Source organism: Aotus nancymaae, unplaced genomic scaffold (genome assembly GCF_030222135.1).
Source record: "Aotus nancymaae isolate 86718 unplaced genomic scaffold, 86718_ANA_hifiasm-v0.15.2.pri h1tg000065l, whole genome shotgun sequence".
In the NCBI taxonomy this organism is placed as follows: domain Eukaryota; kingdom Metazoa; phylum Chordata; class Mammalia; order Primates; family Aotidae; genus Aotus; species Aotus nancymaae.
In genome coordinates, this window is record NW_026988480.1 from 6,491,067 (window position 1) to 6,510,238 (window position 19,172).

A 19,172-nucleotide genomic window follows, 5' to 3' on the forward strand; every position below is an offset into this window, starting at 1 on the left:
TACATAAAAAATCTTAGAAGGAAAATCTCTAAGACATATTTTGATGATCTAATACATATTTTGATGACAGTTTCATTTCAAACAAAAAAAAAACAGCATTGGTCTATGACTCATCCTTCAGAATTCAATTCATCCTATGGTGCCTTCACTGCTTCCCGAGACAGAACTGAACAAGCTCTTTATTCTTATCATTCTTCACACATTAACCAACTCCATTTTGCAATTTACTTTCTAACTGCCCCCAGCACATATAACGAAAGGTGGGTCAACACAGAAAAACATGCTATGAGAACCTGAATTCCTCCTGTTGTATCTTCACAAGGGCTGTTCTGTGCCACTGTGATAATAGCACACACTTTCTCCAATCTCTTGACCACTCACCTTCCTTTCATTGATCCTGATTGCTCTTGGCTATATTCCCCCATCTAGGTGCTACTTCCTGGAATCCACCCCTTTGCAATAAGCATGTCAATCCTAGCCTGTGCCCAGGCATGGAGAGTTCCTCCACTGGTGGGAACATCTGGCCACATTATCTTTATTTGGCTCATTATCAAAATCATTTGCTAAATCTTGCTATTCCACTACAATCTGTAATATGCTTGAAGCTGGAGACTCTGCCTGCATTGTTTGTGTCTTAAGTACTCAGCACACTGTAGTCACTCAATTTATATTTGTTAAGTATTTAATTCAAGAAATTTCAATGGAAAAATTAATGGCATGACCAAGTCTGTGCTTGGAAAGAAGGGCTGCTATACAACATAAACGTTTTCAACTTTATGGCTTAATTCCTTTTTATTCAGACAGTATGTTCAAATATATCCTTTAAATTCTGCATTCTAATGTTTTCTGATCCATCTCTTTCACTCTTCTTATTGCAGATCCAATTCTGTCAGCAGCCATCGGAAGTTTCTGACAAAATGGAAAGACCACTGCTGTATACTTGTAGTTTAGATAGTGAGCATTTAAAGCTTTCTCTAAGGCAGTTTCTGGGAAGTTGAAGACTAATGAGAAAAACAGCTAAAGAAACTCTCCCAGATGAATTTATGTCCCTAAGGGATGAATTTTTGAATGGTGCAATGTTCTAACATGTGATGGACAGTAAATTCCCAGAGAATCATCAAGTACACTCTGGAATAAGTGAACAGCAGGACATATTTTTTAAGGAATGCTGAGCCACAGTAAAACTCCAGAGAATGCTTTGATTTCTTGATTTATTTACTGGATTTTCTCCTAATAAACAAAGAATGATGAAAACAAATATACAAGGGGCGAGTTTCTATGGTCCAGCAATCACAGAATCATTAATGCTGGGATGATTCCAAGAATACAGGCAAATGGCAAGATAAAGAAACTACTGCATTTTGAAGAAATCCCTTTGAGAAAATTTTTAAATGATCCAAGATAAACAAAAAATAATGTGCTGCTGTTCAGATAAATTTGCTGAAGAAAGCACAAAGATGAGATTGTTAAGGAAGAGTCAGGAATGGGGACTATAAAATGCATATATTTCTCCAGATAACACTGAGCTTTCAGAGTGGCAACCCACATTGCAGTTTTGAAAAGAAAAAAAAAACATTTGCAAAGTGAAAAAGAGAGAGGGAAAATTACATGCATAATTACTAGAAAAGCAACATCTGATAATTCAGTACTCAGTAGCACCTAAGTGTGTCCTGTTTCATTTAAACTGAGCTTCTTACCCTTGCTCATGATGCCCTCGGTGCACTGTCTCTGGGCCTTTCTGTTGTTGTCCAGCCCCTCCTGATGTCTTCCTAGTTAGATATGCAAACTGTCTCCAAGATTCTAGGCAGCTGGTTTCTCCTCCACAAGTGTTTCCCTGACCTCTACCTGGAAGCAATTTCTCCTACTTCCTGAATCCCAGAGGAGAGCATCTCTTCTTCTCTAATCAACAAAAGCACTTCCCCACCCACCACGGTTACATACCTAGATATAGAAGAACTAGGTGAGCAGAGAAGGTTGAAGACAGAGTTGACAGCCACTTAGCAAACAATCCCATAAGGAATCCAGAGAATGGATAAACCTAAGAGGGAAAATGAAGTGAGAAAGGAATCAGGGATCTGGAAACCTGGGGTGTGCCAGTAAGCAAGTGAAGAATATTGCAAGTGGAAGGAGTAAGGAGGAGAGGAGAGGTGTGAGATGGTCACTTGACATCACCTCTTGTCCCGTGCATGGTTTGCTTTACTGTACTTTAGCCCAGTGCTGCATGACCGACCTGCCAGTGTAAGGACCACAGAATCCAAGAGTCCCACTTGGAGACCTCCTGGGTTCACCTGCTGGAAGGTCATTCTGGAACATTCCAGAGCATTTTGGAGCACTTCTTTGGTGACAAGGTACATTTCCATGATTCTTTTTTCATTGGTCCTTCATTATTATCATAGCATAACTAATAGGGCTCCCCTAGCCTTCACTGGAACCAAGCCTTGGTCATCAAAACTTGCTCAGCCTATTGGCATGGCCAAAAATATATCACAGATCCTCTTGAAAAATCTACAACTCCTCCTGCTACTGCCAGAAGTGAGGATGGTGGACACAGTCAGCAGTCCACTAAGGGAGTCAGTGAGAGTGAAGCCACAGTTGCAAGGGAACATTGTGTTTTACCTCAAGAAGGGTGACAAACTGTTGTCAGTAAATTCCACAATGGTGAAAGAATGATCCAGTGAGTTCATTTGTAGGAGCAGTAACAATAGAGCTATCCCGCTAAGAATCAGATTCTTATATATTCTATCTGGTTGTATCCTATAGATCCTATACATACAGAGGCAGGTATATCCACTTATGCACAGACCTAGAAAATATCTGTGCTATTGATTATTGTAGAGAATCACAGAAGAGGGACACCATCTTTGTGAAAAGATCTTTCATCATCCAGGTGTTGCTGTGTCCAAGGAAAGAGAGTAGATGTAGGTAACTATAGCTAGACTTCATGAGCAACTGAAGAGTGGAAGCAGGGAGATTAATCCATTTGTGCATTAAGAACAAATGTTACAAGTGCAGTATATTGGAGAATAACATGTCAGATAAAGGGCCAATGGAAATCCTCAAGATGCCACATTCTGGATTTTGCATAGGCATTAGAACCCTTGCAGAGAAAATTATCTCCATATAATCCAAATAATTTCATGTCACATACACAAATATGTTATACATCTGAAATAAAAATAGGTCTTTCATGATTTACTACCCCAGCACATGCTATAACATTGTTATAGATACTAAATATTTAATTGAACAAATAGCATGATCTCTTTAAAAAGCATGGTAACAGCATCCTTTTCAGAAAGTCATTGTCAGAAAGGCAACACTCTATGGTGCCTTAGCATTCCTGCCTGTTTTTGCTTGGTGTACCAAGAATCCAGGACCCTTTCTCAGGATTTTATTTGTCCAGCATCAATGAAGGATGATGAAACAGTGCCATCTACTCCCATGCCATCTACTCCTATTCCCTCAGACACAGATCAGGCTTGCTTGTTGCTCCATGCAAATGCAATAAGTTCTCCAGGCTCCAGGTCCCATTGCTGTCACCCAATCAACTTCATAGACAGGCATCATGTAGACCCACCTGTGTCGGCCCATGAAACTTGGGGAGAAATAGAAACCAATGTAAACCAAAGTGAAGCTCATGCTGCTTGCTTCACCATGAGTGATAAAGTCCTTTGTTTCTGATACAGGACTACCATGTCTTCTGCCAGCATTATGAAGCAGTAACAGGTTAATGTATTAGGTTGCAGTCAGAATAAAAATCCCAGAAATTTTACAAACCCTGACAGTTACTTGGAAATTTGAAATCTAGGACCACAAGTTTCACTTTCCTCTTCCTACTGAGTGTCCTGAAATTAATACCAAAAATGAAGCCTCACTTTAAACTCTGAGACTGTATTTTCTTCTCCATACCTTACCTAGATGTAACCATCATAAGGGATAGCCATTTGAAGCTGGCCAGAGGAGATAGCCTCCCATTTTTAGAGAAACGTCTTCTATCTTTTGCATTGCTTAAAAGCGAGGTGCATTCCAGAGCTTAGCTAGGGTAGCATGTGAGGCTAAAGAACTCTCTGCCACTCCCCTAGTCTCACCACAATATGGAACCAGCTTTCCTACTTGGGACTAGCCTTGCTCTACATGTGCCAGCTGGGTCAGGTGCTGGCAGCAAGGAGCATGGGTCTCTATTCCCATCCCATCTTGAAAGAGAACATTGCTGGATCAGAAAATGCAGCACAAATGCAAAGAAGTGGTCCAGAGAGGGTAAAATGGTTGGACATACAGGCTTCCTCATCCTTCTCTTGAACAAGGCCTGCAAAGTTCCTTTGTTTCACTCCAGATGTCAAATGGTCTCAGTGACTCCATTTCTTGGAGAAGTGGGACAACTCCTCTGTATGCCACTGCCAGGAGACCCACATCCCACCCAAGATGGTGTAGTCTAGATACACAGAAAGTTTGACCATCATCAATCTATTGCTAGGAAACAATGTAAAGTGACCCATGCAAACTTCCTCAAAAGCCTGTCACAGGATACTGATGTTCACTTTGCTGCTGCAAGTGAAAGCCCTAGCAGGCGGAGGCAGAGAATTGCTTTAACCTGGGAGATGGACATTGCAGTGAGCTGAGATGGTGCCACTGCACTCCAGCCTGGACAACAGAGCAAGACTATCTCAAAATAAATTAATTAATTAATTAACTAAATTCACTTGCTGCTGCACATGAGCCTGGGAGTTTCTGGTATCTGGCTTCAACCTTCCAGGGCAAAGTGTAGGGCCAGTGCCTCTGGTACCTGCCAGTCTATTCCTGAGCAGTCCATTGGGTGGTAGTGAAGTCACCTCTGAGCGGTAGTGGCTGCATTTCCCTCCTTCTCAACGTATTTTTTAGACACAAAGAGTAAATGACTCAGACAGGGCTCATTGAACAAATGATAGATGTTCTCAGAATAAAGGGCCTTATCCATCTTATTGATTGCAAAGTGAGGGGGTGGGGAGAAGAAAGGATTCTGGCCATGTCTAGGAAGTCGAATAGAGAGGTGCACCCAAAGCAAGAGGTGAGAGGAATAATACATTGCCAATCCTGTTGATAAGGACCGAGGTGATACCAGTCAGGAGGCAGCGTATCTGACAGAAGAAATCCACAGCAGTAACCAAAACTCTCAGCCAGGGGCTTGGAAAGGAGAAGTTGTAAGGATAACTGTAGTCCGGAAGAGAGGCTTGCTCTAGCAGGCTGCTCACAGCAGCATTTTGCCATCTCCCTTGGTGAAATGCTTTCCTCCCATTACTCCTGATTGTTTATCCTTCTCTGACTTTCCTCAACCTCTGCTTGGTTCTCACTTTTCAACAAGGGCTCATCTCCCTTTGTTCTTTGGCATGTTAGTCTCCTTAGCATTTGTGTGTTTGCTTCTTTCTCCACACTTTGTCCTTAATGAACGTCAATCTCTCCACAGTTTTGATGTGACAGCTCTCTATATTTGCCAGATGTCTTCTCCCAGTCCAGATCTCTCTGCTGCATGTACATATTCATTTCCCTGCTGAACTTCTGCCAATTTTGCTTTCTAAGTATCTCCCAACTCACCCATGCTGGCTAAGGCCCTCCAGTATTGTTATTCAGATGATGGCCAAAGTCACCTGGAAGATGCTGGAGCTTTTAGCTTCTTTTTATTTCCAACTGGACACTGGTGGGACACCAGGGTTGTCTGTCCAAAATAGGACATTTTTACTCCATTGTTAACCTTCCTCAGCAGTTTCCTATTGACAACAGGGTGTAAGCTAGAATGTGTTGGGAGAGGTCATATACAGTGCATTTGCTCAGGAACCATAGGAAAAAAACCTCCTGGAGCAAGGTCCCATAGAGTTCATTGTTGGAGTGAAGTCTCAAATCCGAAACATGGCCCTGGAGGCCCTTCACAACCATGCCTTACCAGCCTGTCCAGCTCCAACTCTCACCACGCCTGTCTCAACCTGTGCTCCAGTAAGTAGAGCAGCCACCTAGACAACATCCTTCATCCCTCTGAGCAGGCCCTTCCAAACTAACCCTTTTGTTACCATCACAACATACTGAATTAAAAGAACCCCTGCAGGTACTGGTGGGACTATAGTATGCCTGAACATGTGGATGCAGCCATTGTCCTCTGCATAAGGTCAAACTCACAAAGCAGCAAACCCTCTCCTCCCTCCAACACAATCCAAGCCCCTGCCCCTCCCTCTGTCCTGCTGCCCTGAACAGGCCCTCCTCTCAGATGACTCCATGTCAATTATGACAGCGTCTCTCTTTGGTCCTCACTAATTTGAAGATTTTGGAGTAGATCCTACAAGTGTTTGGATTGAGCACCCATTGCTTTGCCCCACCCTATCCCACCCAGCTTCCCCTCCACAACCAGAATTCCAGTAAATCCTTCCTCCTGGAGGAGGCCACGTTTCTGGGAACACAGAAAGTGTAACTGCTCCCCTGAGTGGCACCTTCACCTTCCACCCTGTCTCCATCCTCTTCTCAGAGGGATTAGCTGGGTGATTAGGATTAGTGGGCTTTTGTGGATTTGGGTTCTCTGAATGAGAAACACTTCACAACAGGGCCTGAACCAGGTTCATTCTTGTGTGAAACAGCCATCTCCCACACACTTGTAACATAAAAAGGGACACAATATTTCTAAGGAATTGTAAGTGCCATGAGCATTGAAAATAATGCCTATTTTTGAACTGAAAAATGTGCTTTAAACCTTTTATTTAATCTTTTCCAGATTGTTGATATTCCATTTGGCTTATAACTGAATGCAGTAGAGAATTAAACATTACCTTATGCTCCTATTCATATATCAGATTAGAAATTAATCTTATTCTCTTTTTTTAGCTTTATTTACCTATATTAACTTACTGTTCTGAGACATAAAGATTTAGAACACATTGGCTGTATACTGTTACAGATTTTTTTTAAATGCAACACTATCACTTCCTACACTGAATTGTCAATGACTTCAGTGCCTCAAAATATCCTGACAAGCAAATGATGATAACTCCATAACACCCTTCCTGAACTTATGAAATGATGATGCAAGTTCATTTATTTCTTTCATATGGGTAGAAACACTGTCAATGTAGTTAGTCAACTAGATACATTACAAAGCTACAGATGCTATTAACAGTCCAGGCAGCAATACAAACATCCTCCAGCCTGGATATTGCTGGGGTTCTTCTGGGCATTCCTTGCCTAAACTCGTTTCAGCACTCACAATGACATGTGCACTGAGCTGGAGGGTGGAGACACAATGATGTAAAGAAAGAAGAAGAAGGAGATGTCCCTGACTTTATGGAGGAGTAAACATAAAGTCAGGTAGAAAAAGGGACACAAATTAAAGGCTAAGAACTGTAAAATATCAATGGTAATGATGACAAGGGTTAAAAAGAGAAGATGCATGATACTAAGAGAGTATTATAAGAAGTGATAATCTTCTAATACTTACATTATAATACATCATAAGTGATGACAGGGCTGCATAGCTGTTTTGAGGACAGGGAACAACATGAGCAAATTCTTGTAGCAGGAAGGAGCCAGTGAGATCCAGGAATTGGGAGACCTCAGTGCAGAGAATGCGAAGACCAAGGAGGGCTTGATGTTACGGAGGGCTTGATGTTACAGTAGGCTCAGACAAGTGTGGACCAGGGATGTAAGAATGCATCAGGAAGATTATCAAATTTTGATTTCAAGAAGAATTGAAAATCACTGGAGCAACTATGGGAGTTGACATGATAAGATCTGATTCTCAAAGATGGCATTATTTTGTCTGTGTCAAGAATGTCTGTGTCAAGGAAGAGGCAAACAGTAGCATATTATTTTCCTGTTGCTGCTGTAAGAAATTACCACAGACATGGTGAATTAAAGCCACAGACATTTATGATCCTATAGTTCTGGAAGCCAGAAGTTGGAAATGGATCTCTCTGGGCTTAAATCAAGATATTGGCCTGATGTACTCCTTCTGGAGGCTCCAGATGAGAATGGGTTTTCTTGTCCCTTCCAGCTTCTAAAGGCACCAGCATTCCTTGGCTGCTGGCCCCTGACTCCATCTAAAAGGAGGCAAACTTGACAGGACTTCATAGTGGACTGGATGTGAGAAGAGTAATGAAAGTATCAGGGACAATGTTTATTGCACTGTTGAATTACAATATGAGTCCTAAGAGTGTGATAGTTATTTTTGAAGGGGATTAAGGTTTGGCAAGAAAGCGCATTGGTTAGATTTTGGATAATGAGCTTAACGGCCTTAAGGTCATTCAAAGGGAGATTCCAAGTGGATATTTAGAAAAAGAGATCTAGAACTAAAAAGCAGTTTGGCCACAAAACAAATCTGAGATATAGGCTATTGAAATGTCATCTATGCCTCATGTAGCAGCAAAGAAGGTAGAGAAAAGCGAGTGACTGAAAAAGGCATGAATACACCTTTCTTGGAGGTGAGGGGATAAACAGAATGCTAATATCAGTCAGTCACCATGGTAGTCATTTACATTTGCTGTCCCATTTCAATTCACAGAAACATTAGGAAGTCAGCATTATTATCCCCAGCTTAATAAAATTGAAATTCAACCTGCTTAAGTGGATTGAAGTGTGTTCCCCAAAAAGATAGATGTTGAAGTGGATGTGATCTTATTTGTAATGTCTTTGCAGAGTTAATTAAGAAAAGGCCATCAGAGCGGACCAGCATCCAGTATTGCTTGTATCTTCTTAAGAAAAGGAGAACATGACATGAAGACAGATGTACACAGGGAGAGCACCACCTGACAGCAGAGGCCAAGACTCAAAGGATGTGTCTTCTGGTCAAGGAATGCAAAACAATAATGGTCACCATCAGAAGCTAGAAGAGGCAGGAAAAGAGTCCACCTAGAGTCTTGGAGGGAACATGGTCCTGCTAACACCTTGATTTTGGACTTCTACCCTCAGCTGTGGGAGAATTAGTTTCTGTTGTTCTAAGCCACCCAGATACTTTGTTACGGCAACTCTAGGGCCAAAATATAAGATCCAGTCTAACCTCAAAATCTAATTTTTTTATTACATAGACCATTCCACTTCTGAACAAAATATTTGGAATTTGTGTGTGTGTGTTGTGTAAATTAGTTTGCATGGATACTGTCTTAGGCAATTTAGGCTGCTATAAGAAAATACCCGTAAACTAGGTGGCTTACAAACAACAGATATTTATTTCCTCACAGTTTTGGAGGCTGGGAAGTCCAAGACCAAAGCACCAACAGGTTCAGTGTCTGGTGAGGGCCTGCTTCCCCATAGGCAGTGCCTTCCCTCTGTGTCTTCATGTGGTGGAAAGGCTGAGGGTTCTCTCTGGGGCCTTTTTTTTTTTCAAGGGCTCTAACTCCATTCATGAGGGCTTTTCCTTCATAATCTAACCACCCCCAACTTCTAAAATTATTACCTTGTGGGTTAGGACTTCAATACACAAATTTTGAGTCAGGCACACACACCCATTCAGACCTGAGCAGCTATTACTGATGGGTAAAAGCATTTTGTTCTCATCAAAGACTTTCCCAATTACCAAGAACAACTTGGAAGACCAAATAGAAGTCAGCTTCTGGCTGTCGTTGGACAAAGTAAGGCTGCACATACCAAACTAAGAATTAGCTTATTATTTTAGGTCACTGTGTTTCGGTCAGAAGAGGGCAGAATAACACAGGAACAAAAGGAGTAGTTGCTATTTATGTAAGAGTAATGAAAGTACCAAAGATAATGTTTATTGCCCTCTTGATTTACAATATGAGTCCTAAAACTAGAAGGAAGATAAAGGAGTAAATTATAAAAATTATAAGAGGAATCTAGGCCAGGCATGGTGGCTCATGCCTATAATCCCAGCACTTTGAGAGGCCAAAGTGGGAGGATGGGAGGATCATCTGAGGTCAGAAGTTTGAGACCACCCTGGCTAACATAGTGAAACCCTGTCTCTACTAAAAATACAAAAATTAGCTGGGCATGATAGCAGGAGCCTTTAGTCCCAGCTACTCAGGAGGCTGAGGCAAGAGAATCTCCTGAACCTAGGAGGTGGAGGTTGCAGTGAGACCACGCCACTGTGCTCCAACCTGGATGACAGAGTAAGACTTCATCTCTAAATAAATGAATAAATAAATAAATAAAGAGGAATTTACAAAATCCAGAGGGTAATGGTAGAGTGAAGCAAAAATAAGAGTTGAGATTTAAGAAGAAAGATTCAGAAGCAAAGTTAGTCCTATGATGGGCTGCCAGGTTCCAAGTTTCTGCCTCCCTATTCTATTGTCATAAATCCCATGCTATTGAAGTTTCTCTTCAGGATCCAAACTCATGTCCCCTCCACTCCGAACTCAACCCAGTGGCCAGGAGGAAATTTTGAGATGGAGTCAAGACCCCTGCTAGGGGCCAAACAGGAAAATCTTGAGTGCCTTCAAGAGAAATTCCAGGCACCTAGGTAGCATTAAGAAGTACATGAGCGACTTGGTAAGCAAGAATGGAATAGTAGCCTAAAACAATAGCCATGGAAGTTAGAGTCACAGGAATGCTTGGCTCCCCATAGAAACTAAAGATGGCATCTTAACATGCATCCCTGAGGTTTTTTTTTTTTTAATCAGAAACATGGATCTCCACCACATGGGTTCTCTGACACACAGACCTCAGATAAGGGGGAAACCAAGAGCTGAGCTCTGATGGTTGTTCTTTCTTCTAAATTTCTTGCTAAGGGTCCTGGAGGAGGCCATGTCCATGGGCCAGAGCTAACATTCTTTTTTGCTGATCCCAAATTCTTAGACAAGCTTCACCTCCTTAACCAACAGCAAATCAGAAAATCTCTGAATCCACCTACGTCCTGTGGTACCCTGCTTTGAGCTTCCCTGCCTTTCAGTGTCAAACCAATGTAGAGCCTCCATGTATTGATGTATGACTTTCCTGTAACCTCTGTCTCCCCACCTTTAAAAACCCTTACTTGTAAGGCACCTTGAAGCTCAGTTCTCACGCATAAGCTGCCCAATTTTGTTTGTTAGGTGCCCTGCAATAAATGCCTCACTTTCTCTCACACCTTTCCCAATCTCAGTGTTTGGTTTAGCTGCACTGGGTGAGCAGACCCCAGTCCAGTTCAATAACAATCTCAGGGTGGAGAGATATTCTTAACGGGGTTGCTATTACACATTGCTCAGCTTCCTCTGGCTGCCAGGCCATGCTTATTTCTCTCTGTCCTCCCCTATGCTAATTTCCTGCCTAGAGACAGGGAGTATCTCACAAGCATCAGTAACTACACTCTAAGCCCTGGAAAGAAATTTTGCCCAAACTAGCATAGTGCCCAGTCCTCGTTTTGTGATGACAGGTATCTTTGTGAAAATTGTCTTTAAAATAGATTAGTATCCTTTTTCTTTTTGCAATCAAGCACAGGAGATATTATCAGTATTATATCAGTAGTAATCATGTTTTCTGCTTTTATCTGATGAACAAAATATTTCCTTCCCTAAAAGTGCCAAGTGTCTATTAAGATTTTGTTACCAACTTGCTTGAAGGAAATGAAATTAAGTTGATGTATGGTGAGTGTGTCTTAATCACCCTATTAAATAATGCTGGGACATGAAGTCTGGGCATTTTCTTCTCCTTATGGGCATTACAGTTAGATGGGGAATAACCACATTTTTCACTTTGCAGAAACTGAAGGAAAAATGGATACACTTTTCATGCATCTAAAAATGCACAAATATTTTCTTAGAAAACAGTGAGTGACTGTAGGGTTTTCAAGGAAAATACAAGAATAATTAGGGAGGCCTTGATAACTCTGGAAGACAAGGACTTCAGTATTGCACATGACCATGGGATTCACACAGACACATTTATAATCAGGGAACTTTCCCATATCCCAGGGTCGTGGAGCAATGCACACTCTCTGTGTCTATGAGCATTCGCTGAAAGGGTTGGGTAATGGACCATCTCGAGAACTGACATAGCCTAACAGGAAATTGAGGAGTCTCTTACATAAACTAAATTATTCCCTTATTATTGTTTAGTTTCAGATAACAATGATTAATAGTAAGTATGCACTTTTTAAGGTTAATGTAGTTCCTGCCTCCATCCTCCACATTGTTCTTCTTCTCCTTCAGCAAACATTTATAAGAACTGGATCTACTATGAGGCTCTAGGAATATAATGATGCATCTGATTCTGAAGTTATTTTTGAAAAATTCCACCATATACAAGGAAATTAATATGAAAAAATGCAGTTTTTGACAACAAAGGCATATATAAAAATGGAGATACTCAAAAGAGGTCATAATTAACTCTCTGAGCTGGGAAAGGGTTCAAGGAAGAATAAGAGAGGGAATAGTAAAGTGTCCCGAAAAGCATTCTCTAGAAGGCAACAGATGAGCCTCGGCAAGCAGAGAAAAGAGCTTGTCCCACAGACACAGTTGCACAAGAGCAGACCTGGTGTTCTAGCTGGAGGTGGTGCAGGGTGGGGGAGCAGAGACAGACTCTCCATTGAAAGGAGGAAGGGGAGACGGCCTGGAGGTCAGCAAAGCACCTGTGAGAAGAGGCCTTTTATGACCAAGTTTCATTCTGGAAAACCAATCTGGAGCAGCATGGAGAGCTGTGTAGGAGTCCAATCAGAGGCTACTCTATAAAACACACACAGATGAACAATGAGAGGGAGACAGGTTGACAGGCTCTCTTCCTAAATTACAGATGTAATCAGGGTATGCGTCTGCTGCAAACCTTCCTGTCTGCTCCTGCAGGTCTAAAGGGTGAGCCCAGAACCAGACCTTCATCTGCCTTCTTTGATATTTCTTCACAGGCATGCTAAGCTTCAACCAGAGTGAATTATCTGCAGGTTCTCAAACACTTTAAGTTCTTTCATGTGTCTGTGCCTTCCCAGAACTACTCCCACTCCCCGTTCTGAATGTGGCTATTTGTATCATCAGCTCTTCTATCAGCTCCAATGCCACTTTCTCTGTCGACCTTTCCTTGACTTTCCCAGTGCTCCCAAGGCACTTCATGCTGCCAGCTTTGCCTCCACGCTCAACATGACCCTGGAGGCCTAAGGAAGTCTGCAGTCTAACTGATGGCCAGTCACTCATTCACTGATATGGTTTGGCTCTGTCTCCACCCAAATCTTATCTGGAATTTGTAAATTATATAATCCCCATGTATCTAGGGAGGGACCTGCTAGGAGGTGATTGAATCATGAGGATGTTTTCCCTCACGCTGTTCTAGTGATAGTGACTTCTCAGGAGATCTGATAGTTTTATAAGTTTCCCCTATGCTCTCTCTTCCTTTCCTGCTGCCTTCTGAAGAGAGTGCATGCTTCCCCTTCTCCTTTTGCCCTGATTGTACGTTTCCTGAGGCTTCCCCAGACATGTAGAACCGTGAATTAATTAAACTTCTTTTGTTTATAATTTACTCAGTCTCAGGTAATTTCTTTATAGCAGTGTGGGAACGAATTAATACATCCACTGATCATTTCAACAGATATTTATTGATCATCTATTCAGTGCCAGGCCCTGAGAATAAAATGGAGAAAGGCAAACACCTCCCAACCTCTGCCCCATTGTCATTGCCCTTATGGAATCTGCAATTTAGTACAGAGATATAAACATTTTTCAAATAATTGTACACAAGTAAAATTAGAATCATGGTACTTGCTATGAAGGAGATGTACTGGGTGAAATGAGAGGGATTAGCAGAGGCAGGGACCCTGGGCAGTGTTCAGAAAAGCTCCCATGAGGAGTGACACTTGTGCTGGGATATGAAATGGGAGGAGAAGTTAGCTTGGTAAATAAGAGAGCAAGGAGGAAGAACACAGCAGAGGATATCACACACACACATTCTCTGTAATAAAAGGGGATTAGGACACACTGGAAGAACACAAGGCTAATGCAGCTCTAGCAGCTGAAGCAGGAGGTATGTGGAAGAAAACCAGTCAAGATGTTCCAAGCATTATTAAAAGTGTTTTCTTTATCCTGAGAGCACTGGGAAGGCATGGAGTTTTAATCAAAAGAATAACATTCTTGGCTTTACATTTCAAAAAAAAAAAAAAAAAATCACCCCATCAGAAACATAAAAGGCAGATGATAGACAGGCAAAATTAGATCAAGGGAAACCAGTTAAGATACCAGTGTAAAACTATTATCCAAGTGAGAAATAATACAGGCTTTCATTAAGATAGTGAAAGAAGAAGTGAAAACATAATCAGCAAGAGTTGTTAAGGAAAATCGCCAGGACTAATAAAGGACTGATTCTGGAACATTAGGGAGCAGTAGATGTTAAGGACAACTCTCAGAGGATAGTTCATGAAACTTGAAGGTTCTTAGTAATATTCCCTGGCATGTTGAACATAAAGGAGATGAATTGGTTGGCTTGGAGAGAAGGCACATTCATCTGTTCTCTTGGTGAGAAGGATGAATCCATGAGAGTTTAGTGGAGATGCCAAGTGGGCCTTGTTGCATGTTTAGAGCTCAGTAGAGAGGGCTGCTACGGATAAACCAATCTGTGAGTCAGCAACTTATGGGTGATAATTGGTGAGGAAGAGATAAAAGATAGAGAGAAAATCAGAAGGCCAAGGACTAGGCTTTCAAAGGCCCCCAGTTCATTTGCCATGTGAAGGAGCATTTGCCTAAAATGAAACTAAGGAGAGGGAAAGAAAACAAGGAAAGAGTAGTGTCATGGGATCCAAGGAATTAAAAGTATTTTAATAGAGAGGTGAGTAGGTGTGAATTTTGAATCATCTCTTGGGACATAGAAAAATGGAGAGCCTCGGGGATCTTAGCTGGGACTGTTTTGGTGGCATAGAGAGAGCAGCACCCAGAGAGGAATAGCCAGAGGAGGCGGTGGGAGGTGAAGATGGAGCAGACACTGGAGGGATGGATTACTGAGTGGACACTGATGTGGCATTGATACAGTGTTTTATACAATGGGAGAGACTAAAGCATCTTAAGTGTTGCTAGAAAGAGCCTACCTCTAAGAGAGAGAACACATATACATGACAGAAGAGAAATAAAAAATAAAGTTTCCAGAGAAGGGCATGCTATATTCAGACAGTGTAACACAATTTAGGTTTTAAAATTTCATAAATATTACTAGCTGTATCATATCAGATTGTGAAAACATACTTGTAATCGTAACTTTATAATACAGATTATTGATTTTATGAAATATTTTTCCTGTATTTGAGACTATTTTCTTACCTTTGAATGCAATAAATTACATTAATAGTTTGAGTTTATATCACAACTTCATTTTCTAGATAAATCACATTTCATTATGAGACATATACTACTGATTCTATTTACCATTATTTCTGTGTCCATGTTCATACATGAATTTCTCCATATTTTTCTTTCTTTCATTCCTGGACAAATTTGTTTGTCAATGTTATACTGGCATCTGAAATGAGATAGAATTTGTTTATTTTCTGAAATAATAGGCTGTGTAGTAGGGAGCTTATCTCCTTTAGAATGACACATTTGTAAAACCATCTGGGTCTGCTGTATTGTGGTGGGACACTGGTAGGGATATACCTGTGATGACATTTCATGGTTGATTTAATTTCTGGAGTGGCTATTGTTTTCCTGAGACAATCCTGATTCCTAATTATTTGTTTAAAATATTATTTATCTGTTTTCAAATATTTTGCATTAAGTTTTTCATATTATTTTCTTATTACTCTCTTCACTTTTTTTTTTCTAAAATTGTATATTTGTGTGCTCTCTGTGGAAATTTGCTGATTTTCTAAAATTGTATATTTCTTTTCTAAAATTGTATATTTGTGTGCTCTCTGTGGAAATTTGCTGATTTCATTAGCCTTCTTAAAGATCTTGCCATGATTGCAAACGTGAGGAAAATGGAAGCGCACATCAGCAAAGGGGCTTGGAGATCACACACTGATTGGCAGTAGAGCCAGGTCTCCTGATTCCCAGCCTATGAACTACCCCTTGGACTTGCTGTCATGCACTAGCTTACTACTCTAATTCGCTTAAACTTATGCTGAGGCAAACAAAGATTTTACTTGGTTAAGTGTAGGTAGAAAAAGCTGCAATATGACACTGAGTAAAAGTGTAAAGCAATGACTCCTCACCCTGCATGGCACCCCACAAAGAGTCCCCAGAGTTTCATGAACAAAACGCCAGAACAAACAGACCCCCACCAACAACAGTTGTCATACATCAATACCAAGCCACACCCATGGAATATAAATGTGAAGGCAAACTTGGTGTTCAGAATGTTGCCTTGTATTGGAAAGAGGAATATGCTCATGAAATTTCCAGATGTGTTTTTTAACCATTGAGTTTTGCTAGGTTTAAGATGTATCTTTAACTCAGTGGACCCAATATTTCCTTAAAACATTTTAATGTAAGAGTGTTTCTTTAAAACACTAACTTAAGATAAAAAATGTGACAGATTCACTTACAGTGAAAGACAGTGAAACGTCTCTTGTGATGGCAAGCAATAGCAAATAATTAAGAAAAATGCTTCTGACTTCTTTCTGTAATTTGCAACCCTTTCCAGCAAGAGAAGTTTATTCATTAAAGTTCTCAAGAGGAATTCTCACTGTGAGAAAATGACAACACTATTTATTTAGCCCAAATGGAAAATATTCATAAAATTTTCTTCTCTTTATCTACCACATTCAATTTGACAGTAATGTTTATAAACATAAATGATATCTGCTCCACAGATCTCAGCATAAACTTTAATCCTGAAAATAGTAACACTCTTAGAGCCTAGAGTACCCAAAATGGCCACATAATTTAACATTACCTGGTTCATTCAACATGTCCAAAATTGAATGCATTCTTTTCCCAAGCAAAATGACCACAAAACTTCTCTGTGTTTCTATAGTAGTGACTGTTGGTTATCTATCCAGTATCTGCTTAGTTCTTCTCACATATAATCAGAGCCTTCATTTTATTTTAGGGTGGTCAGAAGCCTGAATAAAGACTACATTGACCAAACACTACTGTAGCTAGTTAGGGCCATGTGAATACTTCTAGGTGATATAATATAAGCCTAAGTATGCAGGTGAGGTTGCCAGGAAAGCTCTTCAAATAGATGTGCTATTATCACCTTAGTACAATTTCTCTTTTATTTCAGCTTTGAATAGTGTGATAGCTAGAGATCTAGCAGCCATTCTGGAATGTAAGAGAAATTCTGAAAATGAGACACTAGGTTCTTGATGTCTACGAGAACTATTATATTAGCCATCTATCTCCAACATAATAAGCAAGCATCCATTGCTCATTAAATATTTTCCATTTTCTCTGATATTCTTAGCCTCGGATGTCATTTTCCCCATGAGAGTGAATCATTCTGACCCTATGTCAGAGAGTATTCCTTGCTTGTAGGTATCGCCTTGCCATCTCCACCTGCTTGAGTGCTCCTCAAGGACAACAAGCAGGTTGTTGTGGCTCTTCGATTGATTAGTCCACCACCCCATGTTTACAGTACCCACCACCTATGTGCATGGAATGAGATCAAAAGTATTAGTTGAAGGAAGAAATGTGTGTTTGAGTGTGCATACATGTGCATGTGTGCATGTGTATGTTTGTATATGGATGATGTGTGTGTATGCATGTCTGTGTATATGTGCGAAAGGGCTTTGAATTATTCGTGTGTGAAATTGAGCTGTAATAAGTAATCATAAAAATTCACTGGGCTGAAATAACGCAGCAGACCAAAGCAAAAGCCAAAGGAGAAACATAGTCAACCCAGTTTGAAAATTTGAAGTGTCTGTAACTCCTACTTGGACAGAAACATTTGTGATTATGCTAATATTCATGTCATTCTCATTAACGCTAATAGTGTGCGTATGGGTGAGATTGCAAGGTGTGTATGGGGCTGTATATTTTCTAAGATGTTTTGTAAGGTGCCATGTTGAGCTATTTTTCAATTCAATGCTTATTAAACAAAACTACCTATGACCTTAAGCCACCTAGTCTTTCCTATTCTAAAAATATACTTTCTATTTGCTTTTTACTATCTTGATTTTGCATGAAAGCTTTAATACATCATCTGTTTAAATATCTGAGTAAAGATAAACTACATAGTAAATGCTAGATTACTAGAACTGGAATAATCACTGTTATTTCTGTTTTATAAAGTACTCTACTCAGAATGATTTCAAATGAAGGTAGTTTGTTTAAGGGTCTCAGTTGTGTGACCTTAAGCCCAAAGGTCTTAAGACAAATGTTTGACTCCAAAGGCGTAAAATACCTGCATGACTTATAAATGCAATGACATTTTCAACATTAACATAAGATTTGACCTTTTGTGTCCAGTCTTCTGGGATGTGGTGTTTCAGCATGTTGAGTTTCTCTTTCTTTCTGTTTATTGTTCAAAGGCATACCTTGAAGCATAAACTTCAATAATACAGCAGTTCAAAAACCAGAAAAGAACCCCTAAGAGCAGAATATAGCAGAGCAAAATGCAATTAAATTTTAACCTTTCAAACTTTAAAAGATCTAGAGTAGCTTCATTTCCTGCTTACCTAAATTAAATTGGATCCCTAAAGATACAAATAAAGATACAAGAAAATATACTGGCAAAAACACAATTACATTCCAAGAATTGGGTTAAATTAAAGCACATCTCATTTATTCACTGCAGTTTAAACATGTTCATGTTTCACAAATTGGTATTTATCGATTCAAAATCATAAAAAAGATTATGTATTTCTTTATGACAACTAGACTATGTTAGAATTAGAGAATAAATCATACAGCCATAAACTGTAATTTATTTAAAGAAGTATAATTCATGTGATACATGAGAATCAAAATTGCTCACAACAAAGCTATCTGTGATTGTCTTAATCCTTACCATTTAAAAATTTCTCTTATGTAGAATGATATTTAGGAAAGAGAGATTTAATGAAATCTTGCTTTAGTAAAGAAATCTCATAATGAAGTACATTCCTTTGATCACAAGCTAGTGGTACTCAATGCTAGTGTTGAAAAGTATCAAATTTTCCCAAGTAAGATGAATGTGATTTTCTATTGAAGACTTAGAGAAATCTTGTAAAAGAATGTTGAGAAATATCTGAACTCAGAAATGTCTGACTGGAAACTATTTCAGTAATAGATTGATTTTATACATTTTACTAACTATAGGATGCAAAATAGCAGATTTGTATCGACTTTAAGAGCCACATCTGAGCACTTCATATCTGACAATGCTTCGAAGACAACAATTCCAAG

The 19,172-nt window shown here is 40.0% G+C and overlaps 1 long non-coding RNA gene across 1 annotated transcript; it reads right to left on the reverse strand.

The window, feature by feature from the left end:
- Positions 1-1,471: 1,471 nt before the first annotated feature.
- On the reverse strand, positions 1,472-18,469 carry LOC135270738 (uncharacterized). The gene is made up of 3 exons (XR_010338873.1): positions 18,242-18,469; positions 15,270-15,363; positions 1,472-2,038 (listed from the first exon to the last, which is right to left on the reverse strand). It is a non-coding gene; the product is annotated as an uncharacterized LOC135270738 (long non-coding RNA).
- Positions 18,470-19,172: the final 703 nt, after the last annotated feature.